Genomic DNA, 23075 nt, shown 5'->3' with positions numbered 1-23075 from the left:
TTTCGGTCTCCGAAAACAGTCGTCGGGCCTCCCTCTCTTCTCTTCTTTTCTCTCAGCTTGAGACCGTCTAGACAGCCCACTTCCACTCATCCTGCAGCCCACCTACTGCATCCTCGCGACCGGAGCCATCGGATCGCGATCGGAGGGTCCGAAAACCCCCTAGACCCCCCCTAACCCTAGAACCTACCCTATATAAACCTTCTCCCCTTCCTTTTTGGGCAGCTACCTACCCCTCCTCCTAAATTTCTGTGGCCCCAATCATCTTCCAGCCGCCTCCCACCTCCTCTCCTCGAATTCCGGCGCCGGCCAACCCCTCAAGTGCCACTTGGCGCCGCTCAACTGGCCAGCCGCCGCGGGTCAGGCGCTCCCCACCTCTCCCGTGGTGCCACGTTGCCCAACCACCTCCTCCCACCGCCGTGGCCCTGCCAGGCCCATCCGCAGCCCATCCCGGGCCGAGATGGGCCCGAGTCGCCAGTGCCCGGGATCCCTCGCCTGCTCCAGCATGCGCGCCGCCACCTCCGATCCGGATCGGGAGAGCCCCGATCCCCTCCCTCGCGTTCCAGCCGTCTCCGCCGCCTGGCCTCCCGCCGATGACCACCGCTGACATGGTGAGCCCTGACCTCGCCGTCCTACTTCTCCCTGCATATCGAGCTCATCTCTCTCTCCCTCCTATCCTGCAGGATGCCATGGTGCCGCCGGAGTTCGCTGCTGACGCCAGGAACGGAGAGTCAGCTCCAGATCCGGCCACTGGAGCTCGGCCTCAGCCTCCTCCTTGCCTCCTCGACCCCCCCCCCCCCGGCGACCCGCCTTGCCAAGCCGCCGCTGCCACCATTGCACTGCTCAGGCTCGAGCTGAACAGCGGTTCGATCCCCAGCATCCCATGCTTCGTGGTCGCGTTGACCAAGGCCCAACCTACCCTTGGCCCATCCACGCAGACCTCGCAGCCGCACCAGATCCGCTAGGCCAGCCGGCCTGCTAAGGCCCGCGGTGAGCAGCACAGTTCTTCTCAGATTCAGCCCATAGCTATTTTTTTCTGTGCACTGCGAATTTGTCTATTATTCCAGAGATGACTGTTTTACAGAAAAGTCCTTGTTCTTCATGCATTTAATAACTTCACAACTGTGCATCGGATTAAAATGTTTTATATATGAAACTTGCTTAGAATTTTGTCTAGATTCATAATATCCAACTTTCATCCATGTTCAAAATGTTTAAAATGTTGTTTGATTAAATTTGCTCCTATGTCATGCTTAAAAGGTTTAGTTCATAACTAAATAACCGTAACTCAGCATCTAATAAACTTTATATGTAAATGGGGTAGAATTTTGCCTAGTTTAGCGTGGTGACCTAACTTTGCATGTTAAATAACCCTAAAATTGTGTTTAGGGCAGAACAGTACCAAACCTAATAAATGCATATGGGGATTTTCCGGACTTGTTGTTCGTTGTTTCCGGCCTCATTTAACCTTGACTAGATAGGTAGTTTTACTTTGCTTCACCCTCTTGCCATGTTTAACAACATTTAATATTGTTGGGTACATAAACGAGATCGAACTAAATAACTTGTTGTGGTGTTTCGTCAATATGCATCTTGTTGCATATTTAGCTCCAATTAATTTGTAGGATTGTTTGTGCATATTGCCATGCCATGCTTCATTAAACCGGACATGCATCATACTTGGTTGTGCATCATGCCATGTTTATGTCGTGGTTGCTTACTATGTTGTGTGCTTCTTTCCGGTGTTGCTTCTTCGGGTTGTTTTCCGGTAACGTCGTGATTGTGAGGACCCGTTCGTCTACGTCCATTTGTCTTCTTCCTGGACTCGTTCTTCTTCCTTGCGGGATTTCATGCAAGATGATCATACCCTCGAAATCACTTCTATCTTTGCTTGCTTAGATGCTCGCTCTTTTGCTATGCCTATGCTGCGATACCTACCACTTGCTTATCATGCCTCCTATATTGTTGAACCAAGCCTCTAACCCACCTTGTCCTAGCAAACCGTTGTTTGGCTATGTTACCGCTTTGCTCAGCCCCTCTTATAGCGTTGTTAGTTGCAGGTGAAGATTGAAGTTTTGTTCCTTGTTGGAACATGGAGATGTTGTTCCTTGTTGGAACATTTTTACTTGTTGGGATATCACAATATATCTTATTTTAATTAATGCATCTCTATACTTGGTAAAGGGTGGAAGGCTCGGCCTTATGCCTGGTGTTTTGTTCCACTCTTGCTGCCCTAGTTTCCGTCATATCGGTGTTATGTTCCCGGATTTTGCGTTCCTTCCGCGGTTGGGTAATAATGGGAACCCCTTGACAGTTCGCCTTAAGTAAAGCTCTTCCAGCAATGGCCAACATTGGTTTTACCATTTGCCACCTAGCCTTTTCTTTTCTCTTGGGAGTCACGCTCCTGAGGGTCATCATTATTTTACCCCCCCCCCCCGGGCCAGTGCTCCTCTGAGTGTTGGTCCAACTTGTCAGCCGCCGGTGGCCACCAGGGGCAACTCTGGGCTGGCCTACCGGAAGTTTAGACAATCCGGTGTGCCCTGAGAAAGAGATATGTGCAGCTCCTATCGGGATTTGTCGGCACATTCGGGTGGTGTTGCTGGTTTAGTTTTACCCTGTCGAAATGTCTTGTTGTACAGGGATATCGAGTCTGATCGGAATGTCTCGGGAGGAGGTCTATTCCTTCGTTGACCGTGAGAGGTTGTGATGGGCTAAGTTGGGACACCCCTGCAGGGATTTGAACTTTCGAAAGCCTTGCCCGCGGTTATGGGCAGATGGGAATTTGTTAATGTCCGGTTGTAGAAAAACTGAAGTTGACCTTAATTAAAATGAATCAACAGCGTGTGTTACCGTGATGGTCTCTTTTCGGTGGAGTCCGGGAAGTGAACACGGTGTTGGAGTTATGCTTGACGTAGGTTGTTTAGGATCACTTCTTGATAATACTTTCTCGATCATGCTTTGCCTTCTCTTCTCGCTCTCATTTGCGTATATTAGCCACCATATATGCTAGTCGCTTGCTGCAGCTCCACCTCATACCTTTTACCTTACCCATAAGCTTAAATAGTCTTGATCGCGAGGGTGCGAGATTGCTGAGTCCCTGTGGCTCACAGATACTTCCAAAACCAGTTTGCAGGTGCCGATGTTACAGAGCAGGTGACGCAACCAAGCTCAAGGAGGAGCTCGATGAAGATCTTGTCCTTTGTGTTGTTTCGTTCTAGTTGATCAGTAGTGGAGCCCAGTTGGGGTCGATCAGGGACCTTGTCGCATTTGGGGTTCTTCTTTTACTTTGGTTCCGTAGTCGGACCTTGAGTGTATTTGGATGATGTAATGCTTTATTCATGTAATTGTGTGAAGTGGCGATTGTAAGCCAACTATGTATCTTTCCCTTATGTATTACATGGGTTGTGTGAAGATTACCTCACTTGCGACATTGCTTTCAATGCGGTTATGCCATCAATTAATGGAAACTTAGCATATAAGGAACATCAAGCTAGAACAAGAAGTAGATGATGATCAGATGAACACGAACAACACTAGGGAACCCGTCGGTGATGAGTTCATCAATCGCAAACGGTTGTATACTAGTAAGCGTTTGCCCACAACATAGACGGCTTATTCCATCACAAACAGGTCGGATGGATCAACCGTATGCCGTGTATCAAACGGTAGACCTTTAACATGTGATAGAAAATAATAAATAAATAAATAACAAGGACCTCGAGGTTAACTTAACAGATGGGAGGGATCATAGAGGTCATTTAATTTGACCTCTATGACCCATCCCATCAGTTAATTTAACATCAAGACAACTTCCCATCCTGTCACCCATCTAGTGGCTGCTCCAGCGTGAGCACAGTTAACTTGAGAGTTCCCTTAGATGAGCTATTGGATGAACATCTAGTCCTTGCTGATATAGGATGCCTCTTCGCATCCTTACGGCGTACCCGGATGACCGCCCGTCGCCCAATAGCCAATTGATGTTGTGCAGACAGAGCATATCACATACGTCTTATTAGTAGCAATCGTCTGTGTTATTATCAGTCTTCGCACACATTTCTGATTACATGTCTGTTTGCCGTGTATAACACACATCTTGTCATATTTACCATTTCTGTTATCTTGCCTCAATGCAAACAGTTCATCTGAGTGAACTGTTTGCCCTCTATCGCACACACCTCGACCTGGCTGACGTTTCTTTTGTTCCGCCTAATCACAAACAGTTCATCCGAGTGAACCGTATGCCGTATATCACACACACCTTCATCTGGCTGCCCGTTTCCGTTTCTCTGCCTCATTGCAAACAGTTCATTGAACTGAACCATATGCCCTGCATCACACCCGCAACAAAAATCTGAACTATGTTTGATGCATCCGTCATCGCAAAGGTTTTGCACCTTTTTGATGCTTTTTTGCCATCACGTTTGTGATTATTGCATCACACACAGTTTCTTTGAAAGGTCTCTGATCGTAGTGTCACGTTAGCAGCATCCTGCACTAGTTGGTAGTGGGGCTTTTCCGGTGGTCATTGGAAGCAATGGAGGAGTCGGGGTGGTGTGGCGGAGCGAGGGAAACTCGCGGGTGGTCTGGGCGATGCTCGGAGATGACGGAATGAGCGGGGCGACGGTGCTCGGATGAGTTGCGTGAACTCTGGTGGGGCTTGCCAGCTCGGGTGGCGTTTGTAGAAGAAGAGGAGTGTCGAGAACATGTCAAAAATACGTGCAAAGCTGAGTGAAGTCAAAACACGGAGATGGGTTCGTCGTGGGGGCTCACCTTCTTTAGAATCGTGGGTCTGAAGCTTTGGCTTCAGCGACATTGGGATGGCTAGGGAGTGAACTAGGGTTGGTCTCAGTCGAGGGTTTTGGAGGGGATCGAGAGAGATATTCAAGGGGAATTTATAGGACACAGGGATTGGGGCAGGGTGCGAGCACTCAGGCTAAATCCTAAGTTCGAACGGCAAGGCGGAGTGCTCTCGTGCGCAATACGGACTCGCACACGTTGCTTGCGGAGGAGGAAGACGGTGTGGGGCCCGGCGGACAGTGAGCACGGGAAGGGGGCGATGCAGTCGGGCGACTGTGGGTGGACGTGGGTCGTATCGCACACTGGCTGGTAGCTACCGGCTGGCCTAGCCGACTAGTCTTTCTAATAAAAACAAGCAAGGTTTAAAAGAAAATCAAAACATGAAACAAAATTTACAGGCAATATATATATATATATCAAAATTCTTAGAAGAAAATAAAATGCTTAAAAAACTTGTTTTCGAACAGTTCTGAAACTATGATCAAGAAGTGATCCTGGAACAACCTACGCCAAGCATAACTCCAACACCGTGTTCACTTCCCGGACTCCGCCGAGAAGAGACCATCACGGTAACACACGCGGTTGATGTATTTTAATTAAGATCAACTTCAGGTTTTCTACAACCGGACTTTAACAAATTCCCATCTGCCCATAACCGCGGGCACGGCTTTCGAAAGTTCAATACCCTGCAGGGGTGTCCCAACTTAACCCATCACAAGCTCTCACGGTCAACGATGGATATTCCTTCTAGCAGGAAGACCCGATCAGACTCGGAATCCCGGTTACAAGAAATTTCAACAATGGTACAACAAGACCAGCAAAGCCACCCGAATGTCCCAACAAATACCGATAGGATCTACACATATCTCTTTCTCAGGGCACACCGGATTGTCCAAGGATCCGGTAGGCCAGCCCAGAGTTGCGCCTGGTGGTCACCGGCAGCTGATAGGTTGGACCAACACTCAGAGGAGCACTGGCCCGAGGGTTTAAATAAAGATGACCCTTGAGTCTGCAGAACCCAAGGGAAAGAAAAGGCTAGGTGACGAATGGTAAAAACAATGTTGGGCCTTGCTGGAGGAGTTTTATTCAAGGCAAACTGTCAAGGGGTTGCCATTATAACCCAACCGCGTAAGGAACGCAAAATCCGGGAACATAACACCGATATGACAGAAACTAGGGCGGCAAGAGTGGAACAAAACACCAGGCATAAGGCCGAGCCTTCCACCATTTACCAAGTATATAGATGCATTAATTAAATAAGAGATATTGTGATATCCCAACAAAATAACCATGTTCCAACATGGAACAAACTTCAAATCTTCACCTGCAACTAACAACGCTATAAGAGGGGCTGAGCAAAGCGGTAACATAGCCGAACAATGGTTTGCTAGGATAAGGTTGGTTAGAGGCTTGGCTCAACAATATGGGAGGCACGATAAGCAAGTGGTAGGTATCATGGCATAGGCATAGCAAAAGAGCGAGCAACTAGCAAGCAAAGATAGAAGTGATTTCGAGGGATGGTCATATTGCCTGAGATCCCGCAAGGAATAAGAACGAGTCCATGAAGAAGACAAACGGACATAGTCGAACGGGTACTCACAAATGCGACGTTATTGGAACCAACCCGAAGAAGCAACACCGGAAAGAAGCACACAACATAGTAAACAACCAACACATGAACATGTTATGATATGAGGGATGCGGTATGCGATGCATATGCATGATTCGGAAAGGAATGACTTACCCTGGCCTCAACATGGAAATCCAAGAGCGCCACTGGAAAGAGGAGGTGATTTCGGTTGAAATCGATATAAAGATCACTGGAATCGGATGCACGGTTTGGAAATGGCAAGCAAAACAAATATGGCACCGGTCTGCGATAATCAGCAAGTGACCAACTAAATGCATCGAGATAAATGTGCTACAGCACTCAAACATGATAACAAAATACATGGCAGGGTTCCACTCATGATGCTTGACAAAAGATGAACACTGAGCTACAGCTAATTCACTCAATTAATAGGTTCAACTAAGCATGGCAATAGTGCAAATGATAACAGGTTTCAGACTTAGTGAAATTAACACAAGTCTGGAATTTATCATCATGAAGCACACTTTAGAGCTTGAAAACTACAAGCAACAGGAACTTAACATGGTAAAGCAAGGCATGGCATGAAGCTACTCAAAGCACTTAACAAAAGTCCCTTAGTGACCATGAGCCAAAAGGGAACAGAAAGTACAATTGCAAGCATGTGAACATGGCAAAAACATAAACAGATTCAGACTTGGTGAAAAACTGGAGCATGCAAATCAGTTAACGAGTAGGCATGTTTACAAGCTCGATGCACTCACTACAGAGCATGGCATGACAAACTAAGCATACATCCATCAAGAAGACATGGCATAGAAGCTAGAAATGGCAACAAAAACAACATAGCATGCACAGATCAATAGCAACATCCTCGGCAAATCGCTAAACAAGTTAACGATCTGCCAGGAACATTTTATAGCAAAAGTAGAGCTCGATTGACTCAAGCTAGGGTGCTCCATAAATGCAAACAAAGACATGGATGGATAGAGCATCACAATTTTAACAAAACACCCTTACTGATCATCCTCAAAAGAGGCACGAATCACTAGGAAACAACATGAACATATGGCATAACGACAAAATCAGGACAAGGACTTAGTGAAATTCTAAGTCCCTGAAATCAGCATTACCTATTACGCTACTTTGCAAGCTTGTGCTAGTCACCACAAATGTCACAAAAATACATGGAAAGCACCACTTTAAAGATGGCATGGCATATAACAAAACACATGTAGAGCTCAGGGTCATAGCATGCACACAATAATCATGGCAAAAATGACAAAATGCCATTTGCTGAAACAAATCTGACAAAATACCCACATAGCCCTCTTCCAAGAATATTTCGGGCATCAAGATGAGCTCAAATGAAAATGATGCAATGAGATGACATTATGTACTCATCGAGACAAACATTTTGATATGCTACACGCTCAAAACGGAGCCACAGATGATGAGTTATGGCATGATGAATAGAGGCATATGAATCAGGAAAAATCTCAGGACTTAGTGAAATAAAACACCCGAGCGTAGAATAGTTATATGACACCCGGGGCGAGAGATAATGGCACCGGCAGTGGCTCACCCAAATGAGCTCGGCCCAGGAAGGAGGAGGCAGGTGGGCCGGAGAGGTCGGGCCAGATGGGATGCGGTGGCCCACGCGGCCCACGAGGTCGGCCCGACAGGACGTCATCCTCCTCCCGATCGCCCGATCGGATCGGGGAGGCCAGGAGGCGGCTGGCGGCGCTCTCCGGCGAGGGCGGCGCGGCGCCGGTGGAACGAGCAGATCCGCGGGAACCGGTGGATCCGGCCATCTGCGGCGGCGGACATGGTTCTGTAGAGAGGGAGAGAGAGATCTGAGAGAGAGAGAGAAGCAAGAGATAGGGCGACGGGAAGGCGCGAGCTCACCGGGTCGGCGGCGTTCCGGCGCGGTGCTCATCGACGATGGCGAGGCAGCGGGGTTCGAGGGGCAGCGGGGATCCATCAGATCCGGTGGAGGACGAGGCCAGGGACCCATTCCGGCGATGGACGGAGCTCGGGGAGGCGCGAGGGGTCTGGGCGGCGAGCTGCTCCGGCGAAGTCTGGCAATTGTGCGGCGGTGACTCGCAGTCCCGGCGAGGAGGCGGTGCGAGGTGCCGGCGAGGACGGGCGGCACTGGCGGCGGAAGAACCCGGGCCGGGGAGGGCCAGATCTGGGCGCCTCGGGTCCGGCGGCACAGGGACGGCGGTGGTGGACAGGTGACACGCCGCGGTTGGACGCGGACGACGGAGCGGACATGTCCGGGCACGGTGGGATGTTTTTGTCCGGCGGCGCGAGGAGCGGGGCTAGGGTTTCGGGGAAAAAGATCCGAAAACGAAAAAGAAGGGGTCTATTTATAGAGGTAGAGGGAGCTAGGAAGCTCGAAATGAGGTGTGGTTTTTGGCCACGCGATCGTGATCGAACGCTCTAGATGATGGAGAGAGTTTAGGTGGGTTTTGGGCCACTTTGGAGAGGTGTTGGGCTACAACACAGACGAGGCCTTTTCGGTCCCTCGGTTAACTGTTGGAGTATCAAACGAAGTCCAAATGGTAGAGAACTTGACAGGCGGTCTAGCGGTAGTAAACCAAGGCCACATGAGAAATCTCAGTCCAATCCGGAAACGTTTAACACCCTCACACGAAAAGAGGTAGAAAGGGACATCGGCTGACATAGGAGCGTCGGATTGCAAAACGGACAACGGGGAAAATGCTCGGATGCATGAGACGAACATGTATGCAAATGCAATGCAAATGATGACATGATATAAGATGCATGACACACAAGAAATGACAAGGCAACAACAATGAATAACTAGAGGACACCTGGCAGATCGGTCTCAGGGCGCCACATTTACACCCCCGTTTGCGATTATGGCATCACACACCGTTTCGTCGAAGGGTCTTTGATTGTAGTGTCGTGTTTGGACCATCCTGCAGTAGTGTTAACACACTGTTCCCCTAAAAAACCAGAGTGTTTGACAGAGGAAAAACAAAGGAAGTGAAAAAAGTTGGGTGGATGCTAGATTGCCAATTAACACATGATTACATGGGAAAAAAATCTTATAGCATTCTATCCTATGAATCAAACGACCAATGTAGGTAGCACGGTGCTGCCTCTCATCGACCTCCTCTGCAGGAGTTTTCTTCTAGTAGTGGCAGAGCATAGGCCAATGACACAATTGATTTTCAAGTAGGGCTCGATTAACTCAACTATGTTTCCTAGCTAGCAGCGCCCACCTGCAAATGAGCGCCACCGTGAGATGCGCGACAATGATAGAGGCTCTGGGAGGACCAGAGGTAGGCATGCGACGAGCTAACGAGGTACCCCGATGACCCCTTGAGCTTGAAAGGCAACCGCATGATCTCCTCTCCTTGTAGGGAAGGTCGAGGTCCATTGGGTACTTCTGCGGCTTCCCGACGGTGTCGTTGCCATTTCATTAGTGTAAATAATTAGTCAATTCCTAGTCAACAATCAAAAGTGCCTAAACTCTAACATGTGAACACTAAAACCGCTCAAGGGGGTGATATACCCGGTTTTAGAAATTTGAGGGTAAAATCATACCAAAATTGACTGGGGGGTTATTTTTCTAGCAACTTACATTTGAGGGTGAAAAATATACTTCTTTGAATGGTCCGCTGGTTAGAGTATTCTTTTTAGATTTAGAATGTGTGGCACCGAGTGTGAGCGAACCGACCTCAATCGACGGCAAAAATCGCCTGCCGGACGCACTTTGAGAGAGTGTAGGAGCAAGAAGCGGTACGGGCTAGTCAAGTCATGCAAAAAAAAGGTTGGTCTCATGTTTAAAACTCGTTGTACTATAGTAGAGGTAGATGTAGATGTAGATGTAGATGTATTGTAGACGCAGATGTAGATGTACATGTTGAGATGTAGAGATAAGTGACACTCACCAACGGTCACCAATGTAGGCCGAGTACGTGCGATCACCCAAAAAAAAGGAGTATGTGCACGAAGAGAAAAATTGCATGCACGGACGCACGTCCTATGTGCCTCATTCCCTAACACACACGCGCGGGTACACGGTGGAGCTCATTTCTGGATGAAGAGGCAGCTCACGTGATAATTTGACGCGTTTGGTGGTTGTTCACTTAGTTGAGGGTCAGGAACCACACGTGGAGAATTCAGAGTTCGACCATGACGCGATGGCGTGTTTTTTCTTCTTCAATGGAACATACACAGTTATTTTCTTGAATGACACGTGAATTGTGCACATACTCAATGATGGAGCACGTGATGGGATGGTAGCCATGGACATGGTCGGCCATTTTTGGAGACTACTACACTGGTACTTTGACGTACATTTGAAAAAACTACTACTTTGATGTGTCATGTCAACTCGGAAAACAATGAGAAGCTTGCTTACTATGCCCTCTACATAGACCACACATGTTACGACTAGCTATAGTGGGAGTAACTTAGCACACTCCAAGAAAATTTTGCTTATGTGGCAAGTAGTTAATGATAAGTGGTAACACAATATGTTACTCCTGTCACATAGCGTTTCCGAAGACAAGATGAGTCTACAAGCTAATAAATTAAGCCATCTATAACATTAATACTATGTTACTTTGCATTATAGTGGGAGTATGCATCAAGCTACTGAGTATGACACCACCATGAGCGCCGCCTAACGCTACAGGGCACGGGCGACGCGGCCAGGCGTCATCCACCCCCACTCCACGACAAGCCCGAGCCACTGCAAGGGCCGCAAGGCACGCCGCAGCAACGGCGCCACACACCCGGCGGGAGCAGGCGAACATGCGGGCCGCGCTCATGGTGGAGCGGGAGTTGCTGCGGTGCCGGTTGATGGAGAGCAGATGCGACGCACTTCTGGAACATGTCGCTGAGCTGCTAGATGCGGCGGCATCAGGAGCACCGCCTTTCTCCTACATGGTCCCGTCCCGAGCCGCTAATGGACCTCACGACGGGCCAGGCCGCGGCCGCGCGCTCTCGGGAGCGCCCAGGGGCTTCGCCATCGCCAGGGCGGCCGGCAGCGCGGGGGGCCCGTTGCCCCCGCGCCGCCTCTGATGAGCATGGGCATGAGCATTGCCCCCCACGGCCCCAGCGAGGCATCGCACTATCACCCTCAGGATGCCACGCTGGGTCGGGCGGTGTGGAGCGTGGGGCACTACGGCGAGGTGTTTGGGGTGACAGCCCCGGAAGCCTATGTACCCCGCATGATGGACCAGGAGTACACGTCGGAGGGTGACCCCGGCTCGTGGGAGGAGGAGGCATTGGGAGCTGAAGCCTTCCAAGAGCCGCTGGAGAGCCCCGCTGACCGTGCCGTCGACGACAGATACATGGTACCACTAATCCCTCAGGAGCAAGCTTATGCTAATCATGAGTCACGGATGAACCAGGCTACGACGCCAAACGGTGGCTCCGGCATGGCGATGCCTGCCCCGATAGGAGAAACCCGCTGGGGGCTGCGCGGAAGGGGGTAGGAGCAAGGCCCCTCCCCGAGTCGCGGGGAGCAAGGCAACACCCGGAGGTAGGCCCTCTACCGGGGTGGCGACCCCGACCTTTCCCCGGTAGAGGACCCATGGTCGCTGAGGGTGCCGCTGGCGTCCCCTCTGCCCTCGCTGGGCCGTCCAGGCTTCCGGTCGTCCCAGCGGTGGTAGAGGGTGGCGCAAGGTGGGGCCCTTACCTGGCGTTATGAAGCAAGGCTGGCTCTTGTGCAGGAAGGCCCAGTGCCTGTGAAGATCGCCGCCCGTGACACTCTCATGTAATAATGACTGGGGCTGTACACGCCCCGGAGTCTTCGGAGAGCCGCCCTTGGGCCTCGAGGGTTCCCTCCTACACCTAGTGGCAACACTTAGCTCCGTGCTAGTGAGAAGACATCGAAGACTAGACTAGGCATCGGACGCGGCCATTTGCTTTGGATCTCTTTTCTATAAGCTTGCCTTCTGGATTTGGATTTAAGTTGAAGTCAATTTTTTCATTTGGTGCGCGCAGGGGGATGCCTTTTCTCATTCGAGTTATTTCTCACAGTCTCGTTCTTGCCTTATTTTGGAGTTTGCGCCACTCGCTCCCCCCTCGCAGGCACCTCACGAGCCGGGCTGAGCATGAAGCACACGAACCGCACTCGTGTCGAGCCGTGATGGCCGCTCTCTTGTCACACGACCCTCTCGGGCGCGGCGAAAAATGCATCAGGGGCTCCTCAAGAACCTGCAATCCCTCGGGCCAATTTGGGCTTGCGAAAGCTAAGGTAAAACTATAACGACACCCTTGTCCCCGCGTGCTAAAGCTCACGAAAACGCGAACTCAATTTAGAGTGAAAGGATAAAAGCTGCTATTGTTTACATGAGGGGCTCCCCCTCTCAAAATACACTTACAATTTTCTAGGGCCACGCCCAAGTTTTAACAGGATAAGTGACAGGGAAACAGGGAATCAGTCGGATACGTCGCTCGCCGCATCCCCCATGTCATCTTTAGGCGCGCTGCTGGCATCGCTGGCATTGCCTCGCCTTCGCTAGCGTCGGCGACGCCGTCATCCACCACGTTGCCTGCATCCGCCGCAACCACAACCCCATCATCGTCAGAAGCAAAGGCCATGACCAGCGCATCCACGTGGTCTTCAACCCACCGTGCCAGGTCGCCCCGGATGACCTCCATCATGGGAGCGATAGCTGCGTCAAAATCGAAGTCGAGGTCAATATTCTGTAGGTGGCTGAAGACGCGGGAGAACGTGCGCCCAAAAACACTGCGACTTCTCTGCTCCACGAGCTGGTGAGCCCTGTTAGACCGGGCTTCCAGGCGCGTCACCACGTTGGTGAAGAAGGTCAGGTGACTAGTGTAGTCATCCGAGTGGGGAGGCGGTGCATTCTCGTCACAGATGAAGCCCAGGGCAGCATTAGCCCTGCTCCGGAGACACTGAAGCATGAGGGCTGATGTCGACTACACAACCTTCTTCTTGTAGACGTTATTGGGCCTCCAAGTACAGAGGTTTGTAGGACAGTAGCAAATTTCTCTCAAGTGGATGACCTAAGGTTTATCAATCCATAGGAGGCGTAGGATGAAGATGGTCTCTCTCAAGCAACCCTCCAACCAAATAACAAAGAGTCTCTTGTGTCCCCAACACACCCAACACAATGGTAAATTGTATAGGTGCACTAGTTCGGCGAAGAGCTGGTGATACAAGTAGTAAATGGATGGTAGATAAAGGTTTTTGTAATCTGAAATTATAAAAACAGCAAGGGAACTAATGGTAAAATTGAGCGTAAACGGTATTGCAATGCTAGGAAACAAGGCCTAGGGTTCATACTTTCACTAGTGTAAGTTCCCTCAACAATACTAAAATAATTGGATCACATAACTATCCCTCAACATGCAACAAAGAGTCACTCCAAAGTCACTAATAGAGGAGAACGAACGAAGAGATTACGGTAGGGTACAAAATCACCTCAAAGTTATTCTTTCCAATCCATCCGTTGGGCTATTCCTATAAGTGTCACAAACAGCCCTAGAGTTCGTACTAGAATAACACCTTAAGACACAAATCAACCAAAACCCTAATGCCACCTAGATACTCCAATGTCACCTCAAGTATCCGTGGGTATGATTATACAATATGCATCACACAATCTCAGATTCATCTATTCAACCAACACAAAGGACCTCAAAGAGTGCCCCAAAGTTCTACCGGAGAATCATGACGAAAACGTGTGCCAACCCCTATGCATAGGTTCATGGGCGGAACCCGCAAGTTGATCACCAAAACATACATCAAGTGAATCATGTGGTATCCCAATGTCACCACAGATATGCACGGCAAGACATACATCAAGTGTTCTCAAATCTTTAAAGACTCAATCCGATAAGATAACTTCAAAGGGGAAACTCAATTCATTACAAGAGAGTCGAGGGAGGGGGGGACAAAACATCATAGGATCCAACTATAATAGCAAAGCTCGCGATACATAAAGATCGTATCATCTCAATAACACGAGAGAGAGAGAGATCAAACACATAGCTACTGGTACATACCCTCAGCCCCGAGGGAGAACTACTCTCTCCTCATCATGGAGAGCACCGGGATGATGAAGATGGCCACCGGAGAAGGATTGCCCCCTCCGGCAGGGTGCCGTAACGGGTCTAGATTGGCTTTCGGTGGCTACGGAGGCTTCTAGCGGGGAACTCCCGATCTATTGTGCTCTCGCATGTTTTTAGGGTATATGGAGATATATAGGCGGAAGAAGTACGTCAGGGGGGCCACGAGGGGCTCACAAGGGGGGAGGGTGCGCCCAGGTTGGTTGGGCGTGCCCCCCTACCTCGTGACCTCCTTGCAGACCCCCCTATGTGCACTCCAAGTCTTGTGGGCTTCTTTCCTTCCAAAAATGAGTTCCGTGAAGTTTCAGGTCAATTGGACTCCATTTGATTTTCCTTTTCTTCGAAACCCTAAAACAGGGTAAAAACAGAAACTGGCACTGGGCTCTGGGTTAATAGGTTAGTCCCAAAAATGATATAAAAGTTTATAATAAAGCCCATAAACATTAAAAACAGTAAATAATATAGCATGGAGCAATAAAAAGTTATAGATACGTTGGAGACGTATCAGCATCCCCAAGCTTAATTCCTGCTCGTCCTCAAGTAGGTAAATGATAAAAAAACAGAATTTTTGATGCGGAGTGCTACTTGGCATAATTTCAATGTGATTCTTCTTAATTGTGGTATGAATATTCATATCCATAAGATTCAAGACAAAAGTTCATATTGACATAAAAATGATACTACTTCAATCATACTAACTAAGCAATTATGTCTTCTCAAAATAACATGGCCAAAGAAAGTTCATCCCTACAAAATCATTTTCATCACACAAGAATGCTCTCATCATGCACAACCCCGATGACAAGCCAAGTAATTGTTTCATACTTTAGTAATCTCAAACCTATAAACTTTCACGCAATACATGAGCGTGAGCCATGGATATAGCACTATGTGTGGAATAGAATATAATGAGGGGGGTTATGTGGAGAAGACAAAAAGGAGAAAGTCTCACATCAACGAGGCTAATAAATGGGCTATGGAGATGCCCACCGATTGATGTTAATGCAAGGAGTAGGGATTGCCATGCAACGGATGCACTAGAGCTATAAATGTATGATAGCTCAACAAAAGAAACAAAGCGGGTGTGCATCCAACTTTCTTGATCACGAAGACCCAGGGCACTTGAGGAGTCCCATTGTTGGAATATACAAGCCAAGTTCTATAATGAAAGATTCCCACTAGTATATGAAAGTGACAACATAAGAGACTCTCTATCATGAAGATCTTGGTGCTACTTTGAAGCACAAGTGTGGCAAAGGATAGTAGCATTGCCCCTTCTCTCTTTTTCTCTCATTTTTTTATTTGGCCTTTTTTATGGCCTTTCTTTTCTTTTTTTGGGCCTTCTCTTTTTTATGGCCTTTCTCTCTTTTTTTATTCCTCACTTGGGACAATGCTCTAATAATGATGATCATCACACTTCTATTTATTTACAACTCAATGATTACAACTCGATACTAGAACAAAGATGACTCTATATGAATGCCTCTGGCGGTGTACCGGGATATGCAATGAACCAAGAGTGACATGTATGAAAGAATTATGAATGGTGGCTTTGCCACAAGTACTATGTCAACTACATGATCATGCTAAGCAATATGACAATGATGAATGTGTCATGATAAACGGAACGGTGGAAAGTTGCATGGCAATATATCTCGGAATGGCTATGGAAATGCCATAATTGGTAGGTATGGTGGCTGTTTAGAGGAAGATATAAGGAGGTTTCTGTGTGACAGAGCGTATCATATCACGGGGTTTGGATGCACCGGCGAAGTTTACGCCAACTCTCAATGTGAGAAATGGCAATGCACGGTACCGAAGAGGCTAGCAAGGATGGAAGGGTGAGAGTGCGTATAATCCAGGGACTCAACATTAGTCATAAAGAACTCACATACTTATTGCAAAAATCTACAAGTCATCAAAAACCTTGGCACTATGCACATGCTCCTAGGGGGGTAGATTGGTAGGAAAAGACCATCGCTCGTCCCCGACCGCCACTCACAAGGAGGACAATCAAATAACACCTCATGTTTCAAATTTGTTACACAATGTTTACCATACGTGCATGCTATGGGACTTGCAAACTTCAACACAAGTATTCCTCAAATTCAAAACTACTCAACTAGCACGACTTTGATATTATTACCTCCATATCTCAAAACAATCATCAAGCATCAAACTTCTCTTAGTATTCAATACTCTATATGAAAGTTTTTACTAATCTTAAATACCTAGCATATTAGGATTTTAATAAAATTACAATGCTATTTAAGACTCTCAAAATAATCTAAGTGAATCATGAGAGTTCATATATTTCTTCAAAATAAAACTACCACCATGCTCTAAAAGATATAAGTGAAGCAGTAGAGCATCAACAAACTACTCCGAAAGATATAAGTGAAGATCAATGAGTAGTTGAATAATTATGCAACTATGTGAAGACTCTCTAACATTTAATAATTTTGGATCTTGATACTTTATTCAAACAGCAAGCAAAACATAATGAAATAAAATGACGCTCCAAGCAAAACACATATCATGTGGTGAATAAAAATATAGCTCCAAGTAAAGTTACCGATGAACGAAGATGAAAGAGGGGATGCCTTCTGGGCCATCCCCAAGCTTAGGCTTTTGTTTGTCCTTGAATATTACCTTGGGGTGCCTTGGGCATCCCCAAGCTTAGGCTCTTGCCACTCCTTATTCCATATTTCATTGAATCTTTACCCAAAACTTGAAAACTTCACAACACAAAACTTAAAGTAGAAAACTCATAAGCTCCGTTAGTATAACAAAATAAATTACCACTTAGGCACTGTTGTGAACTCATTCTAAATTCATATTGGTGTAATATCTACTGTATTCCTTCTTATCTATGGTTCATACCCTCCGATACTAAACATAGATTCATCAAAATAAGCAAACAACACATCGAAAACGGAATCTGTCAAAAACAGAACAGTCTGTAGTAATCTGGAACAAACCTATACTGATGTAACCCCAAAAATTATAAAATAAATTTGTGGACCTGAGGAATTTCTCTATTAATCATCTTCAGAAAAAATGAACTAAATAGCACTCTCCAAATAAAAATGGCAGCAATTCTCGTGAGTGCTAAAGTTTCTGTTTTTTATAGCATGATCGCAAAGACTTTCCCCAAGTCTTCCCAAAGGTTCTACTTGTCACAAACACTAATTAAAAGCATATAACCAAATATAAACAGAGGCTAGGTGAATTATTTATTACTAAACAGGAACAAAAAGAAAGGAACGAAAATAAAATTGGGTTGCTTTCCAACAAGCGCTATCATTTAACGCCCCTAGCTAGGCATGATGATTTCAATGATGCTCACATAAAAGATAAGAATTGTAACATAAAGAGAGCATCATGAAGAATAAGACTAGCACATTTAAGTCTAACATACTTCCTATGCATAGGGATTTTGTGAGCAAAAAACTTATGGGAACAATAATCAACTAGCATAGGAGGGCAAAACAAGCATAACTTCGAAATTTTAACCACATAGAGAGGAAACTTGATATTATTGCAATTCCTACAAGCATATGTTCCTCCCTCATAATAATTTTCAGTAGCATCATGAATGAATTCAACAATATAACCATCACCTAAAGCATTCTTTTCATGATCTACAAGCATAGAAATTTTATTACTCTCCACATAAGCAAATTTCTTCTTAATCGGAATAGTGGGAGTATCATAAGAGACTTGAATACTATAAATTGTTTCCACATTAAAAGAGTAATGTTCAGAAAAAGGGTAATCATAATAATGACAAGTTTTACAAATATAATCATCACTACTTTTTATAGCATATGTATCATCACAATAATTATCATAAGTAGGAGGCATGCTATCATCATTATAAATTTGCATATTAAAACTTGGGAGACTAAAAATATCATCTTCATTAAACGTAGCATCCCCAAGGTTGGGACAAACATTAATTGCAGCAAATATATTCTCAAAAACATCATCTTCATCAAACATAGCATCCCCAAGCTTGGGCCTTTTCATATTATAAGCATAATCACTCTCATCATTAATAGTATAGATAGCACCAATAGTATAGCAATTATCATATTCTTCCAAGCAAGTGCCAAATAGATTTTCAAGATCATAAGAAGTATCATTATCTTCCACAATTTTATTTTCATGAGGAACAATATTAATAGGAGCAGCATTATTTGGGAGAGATATCATTTTACCTCTCTTCCTTTTTCTTTTCTTCTTCTTCACCACATGATGTGTGGGTTCAATCCTCTTTTTGGAGCTCCTTATTAATGAGATTGATTGAATAGGAGGCTCCTCCTCGTTACCTGATTCTTCATAAGAAATAATAGGAGGATACTGGGACGTCTCTTCCCTTTCATTAGTATTCTCTTCATCTTCTATTTGTTTTATTTTCTTTATATAATTGGCAATATAAGGATTTTCAATGCAATTCACCGCACAATACATATAAATTTCCTCTAGGTCAAAATGAAGAACTCTATGAAGGGAAAATTTTGGAATATCCTTAGTTATATGTTTCATTTCTTCATAGCCCATAAGCAAACTAAGTTCATTATAATGTGCAAGGGACATTAAGTCATCACAATTTTTGGACACAATTAGATCATGAAACAATTTGCATCGGATAATTAAGTGACCACGTTAATTACAAAGCTCACAAGTATGGCCAAGAAAATTTAAATTTTCAGCACAATCATCTAGCCTTTCTTGCAACAGTTTAGTTTCTAAGTACTTATGCCTCATGCAATATCTATATTCCCTATTTGGTGTGTACTTACAAACCCAATGCACTCCACAAAAATTGACATGTTTATAGGAGACATTTTCATCATAACTAGTACAATCATCATTAGTATCATGGATATTCAAATAATTCCTACTAACAACATTGCAATCATGCTCATCATTCAAAGATTGAGTGCCAAACATTTTATAGATTTCTTCTTCTAGCACTTGAGCACAATTATCCTTTCCATCATACTCACGAAAGATATTAAAAAGGTGAAGCGTATGAGACAAACTCAATTCCATTTTTTTAGTTTTCTTTTATAGACTAAACTAGTGATAAAACAAGAAACTAAAAGAATCGATTGCAAGATCTAAAGATATACCTTCAAGCACTCACCTCCCCGGCAACGGCGCCAGAAAAGAGCTTGATGTCTACTACACAACCTTCTTCTTGTAGACGTTGTTGGGCCTCCAACTGCAGAGGTATGTAGGACAGTAGCAAATTTCGCTCAAGTGGATGACCTAAGTTTTATCAATCCGTAGGAGGCATAGAATGAAGATGGTCTCTCTCAAGCAACCCTGCAACCAAATAACAAAGAGTCTCTTGTGTCCCCAACACACCCAACACAATGGTAAATTGTATAGGTGCACTACTTCGGCGAAGAGATTGTGATACAAGTGAAATATGGATGGTAGATAAAGGTATTTGTAATCTGAAATTACAAAAACAGCAAGGTAACGAATGATAAAAGTGAGCGTAAACGGTATTGCAATGCATGGAAATAAGGCATAGGGTTCATACTTTCACTAGTGTAAGTTCCCTCAACAATACTAACATAATTGGATCACATAACTTTCCCTCAACATGCGAGGAGAACAAACGAAGAGATTATGGTAGGGTATGAAACCAGCACAAAGTTATTCTTTCCAATCAATCTGTTGGGCTATTCTTATAAGTGTCACAAACAGCCCTAGAGTTCGTACTAGAATAACACCTTAAGACACAAATCAACCAAAACCCTAATGCCAGCTAGATACTCCAATGTCACCTCGAGTATTCGTGGGTATGATTATACAATATGCATCACAAAATCTCAGGTTCATCTATTCAACCAACACAAAGGACGTCAAAGATTGCCCCAAAGTTCTACCAGAGAATCACGCTGAAAACATGTGCCAACCCCTATGCATAGGTTCATGGGCGGAACCCGCAAGTTGATCACCAAAACACACATCAAGTGAATCACGTGGTATCCCAATGTCACCATAGATACGCACGGCAAGACATACATCAATTGTTCTCAAATCTTTAAAGACTCAATCCGATAAGATAACTTCAAAGGGGAAACTCAATTCATTACAAGAGAGTCGAGGGGGGAGAAAACATCATAGGATCCAACTATAACAGCAAAGCTCGCGATACATCAAGATCGTATCATCTCAAGAACACAAGAGAGAGAGAGATCAAACACATAGCTATTGGTACATACCCTCAGCCCCGAGGGAGAACTACTCCCTCCTCGTCATGGAGAGCACCGGGATGATGAAGATGGCCACCGGAGAAGGATTGCCCCCTCCAGCAGGGTGCCAGAACGGGTCTAGATTTGCTTTCGGTGGCTACGGAGGCTTCTCGCGGTGGAACTCCCGATCTATTGTGCTCCGGGATGTTTTTAGGGTATATGGAGATATATAGGCGGAAGAAGTATGTCAGGGGGGCACGAGGGGCTCACGAGGGTGGAGGGCGTGCCCAGGGGGGTGGGCGCACCCCCCCTGCCTCGTGACCTCCTTGGAGATCCCCCGACATGCACTCCAAGTCTTCTAGGCTTCTTTCCTTCCAAAAATGAGTTCCGTGAAGTTTCAAGTCAATTTGACTCCGTTTGATTTTCCTTTTCTTCGAAACCCTAAAACAGGGTAAAAACAGAAACTGGCACTGGGCTCTGGGTTAATAGGTTAGTCCCAAAAATGATATAGAAGTGTGTAATAAAGCCCATAAACATTAAAAACAGTAAATAATATAGCATGGAGCAATCAAAAATTATAGATACGTTGGAGACGTATCAGGGGCGTGCTCGTGCTGCAGCGTCCGCCGTGGAAGCAGTTCCTCCCTGTTTTGCCGCGCGACGGCCTCGGCGTCGTCGACCCGCCGCTGAAGAGAAAGCAACTCGGCGCGGGCGGAGGCCAAGTCTGCCTATGCCATGACCTCCTAGCGCCTCACCGCCTCATCTGACCTGGGGCGGAGAGGGCGTTCCTGCCAGCTGCCACAGTTCCCGCAAGCGTCAGCTTCAAGGCGTGCTGACCTTCAAGATCCGCGCGAACCTCGGCCACCCGGTGGTCGACTTCCTCCTGGACTCAGGCCTCACGAGCCCCGACGGCATCCTCCACTTCGGCAACTTAACGCTCCCTCGTCTCCAGTTGCTCGAGCTCGAGGCTGCGCTCCAGGGCTTCCAGAGCCAGCGCCTCTTCGCGCTTCTGGACCTCATCTACCTCGGCATGCGTCCCCCTTAGTGCCGCGAGGGCGGCCTTGCGCGCCTCCACTTGCTGCTTGAGGGACGCACTCCAGGCGTGGAGCTTCCATGCGCTCTTCTCCGCAGCCTCACGACGACGGTCAGCTTCACGAGCCTCCTCCGGAGCTCGAGAGCAGGCTTCACGGGAGGCTGCAAGGGAGGCCTCGGCCTTCGCGTTGTCCAGCTCACGCTGGTGGCACCTGAGGTTGATGGCCACCTTCAGCTTGTGCCGCTCCTCCGCCAACCGAAGACCCTCTGCCTCAAGGCGCGCGTCGACACCCTCAAGTTCTTCGCCAAGTCGATCCATCGCGCCCATCGCCTCCTGGAAGACCTGTGGCGAACGACACTCTGCCCGCGCACGAACTCAAGCACATGGCCCATCTCGCCCTCTGCTACAGGGGCTGTGGGCAACATCCGGCGCGGAGCGCCTCCTCTTGGCAGGGGGCTGGCGCGGCCCCTGGCACCGACTGGCCCTCACGAGGGGCCCAAACCGAGCAGGTCCTGCTGCTTGAAGATGACCCTAGGAACGGGGACAGCCACTGCCGACCACGACCAGGGGAGGAGCCCTTGGCACGCCTGCTGCGCTCCGAGCAAGGCCGCGAAGAAAGGACGATGAATGCCCGAGCTCGGGGCGCCTTGATGACGGACCGACTCCCACGACTGATCCCATGCCATGTGCGGCGCCCGAACCTGCGGCACTGGAGCTTGGCGGGTGCGATGGGACAAGAGGGAGCTGCTTCTCAGGAGGCTTCACGGCCTCGGCAGAAGGGGCCTTGAGGGGACAATCGTCAGGGAAGGAAGGTGACACATGGAAGATCACCAAGATAAGATACTTACTCGTTAATGACAATGTACTTTCATCGCTTCAACGGCCTGAAGGTACCGCTGCCTCTCGGAGATCCTTTCCTCTTGCAGAGCTCCTCGAAGTCCATGCAAAGCTGGCCGAAGTGCTGAACGTGGCGGCCGGTGCAGGGAGTTATCGGGGAAGTGCTCAAGAGGATAGCTTCACGGGTGCCTGGCTGCGTAGAATAGCCGGGGCCATCTCACCATGACCTCCCGAGGCCTCCGGAGTTTTAGCCTCCGGAGCCGCGTGCTGCATCGCCTCAGCTACCGGCAATCCAGGATCACGGGATCCTGAGGACGACGCCTCATAAGCCCGAGGCGGCGTTTGCACATCAACGCTCGAGCCATCAACCTTTGGTGGCACTCGTCCCCCCGTGCCCACATTCGGGACGAGCTCGGCAACAACAACCAAGGGGGGAACCCCACTGGCAGGGTTCTCACGGGATCCCACCAGGCCATCCGGACGCAGCCCCCACTTGTCGAAGGAAGGCATGCCAGCAGCG

Source organism: Triticum aestivum, chromosome 4A (assembly GCF_018294505.1).
Source record: "Triticum aestivum cultivar Chinese Spring chromosome 4A, IWGSC CS RefSeq v2.1, whole genome shotgun sequence".
Classification (NCBI taxonomy): Eukaryota; Viridiplantae; Streptophyta; class Magnoliopsida; order Poales; family Poaceae; genus Triticum; species Triticum aestivum.
This window is presented reverse-complemented; position numbering follows the sequence as displayed.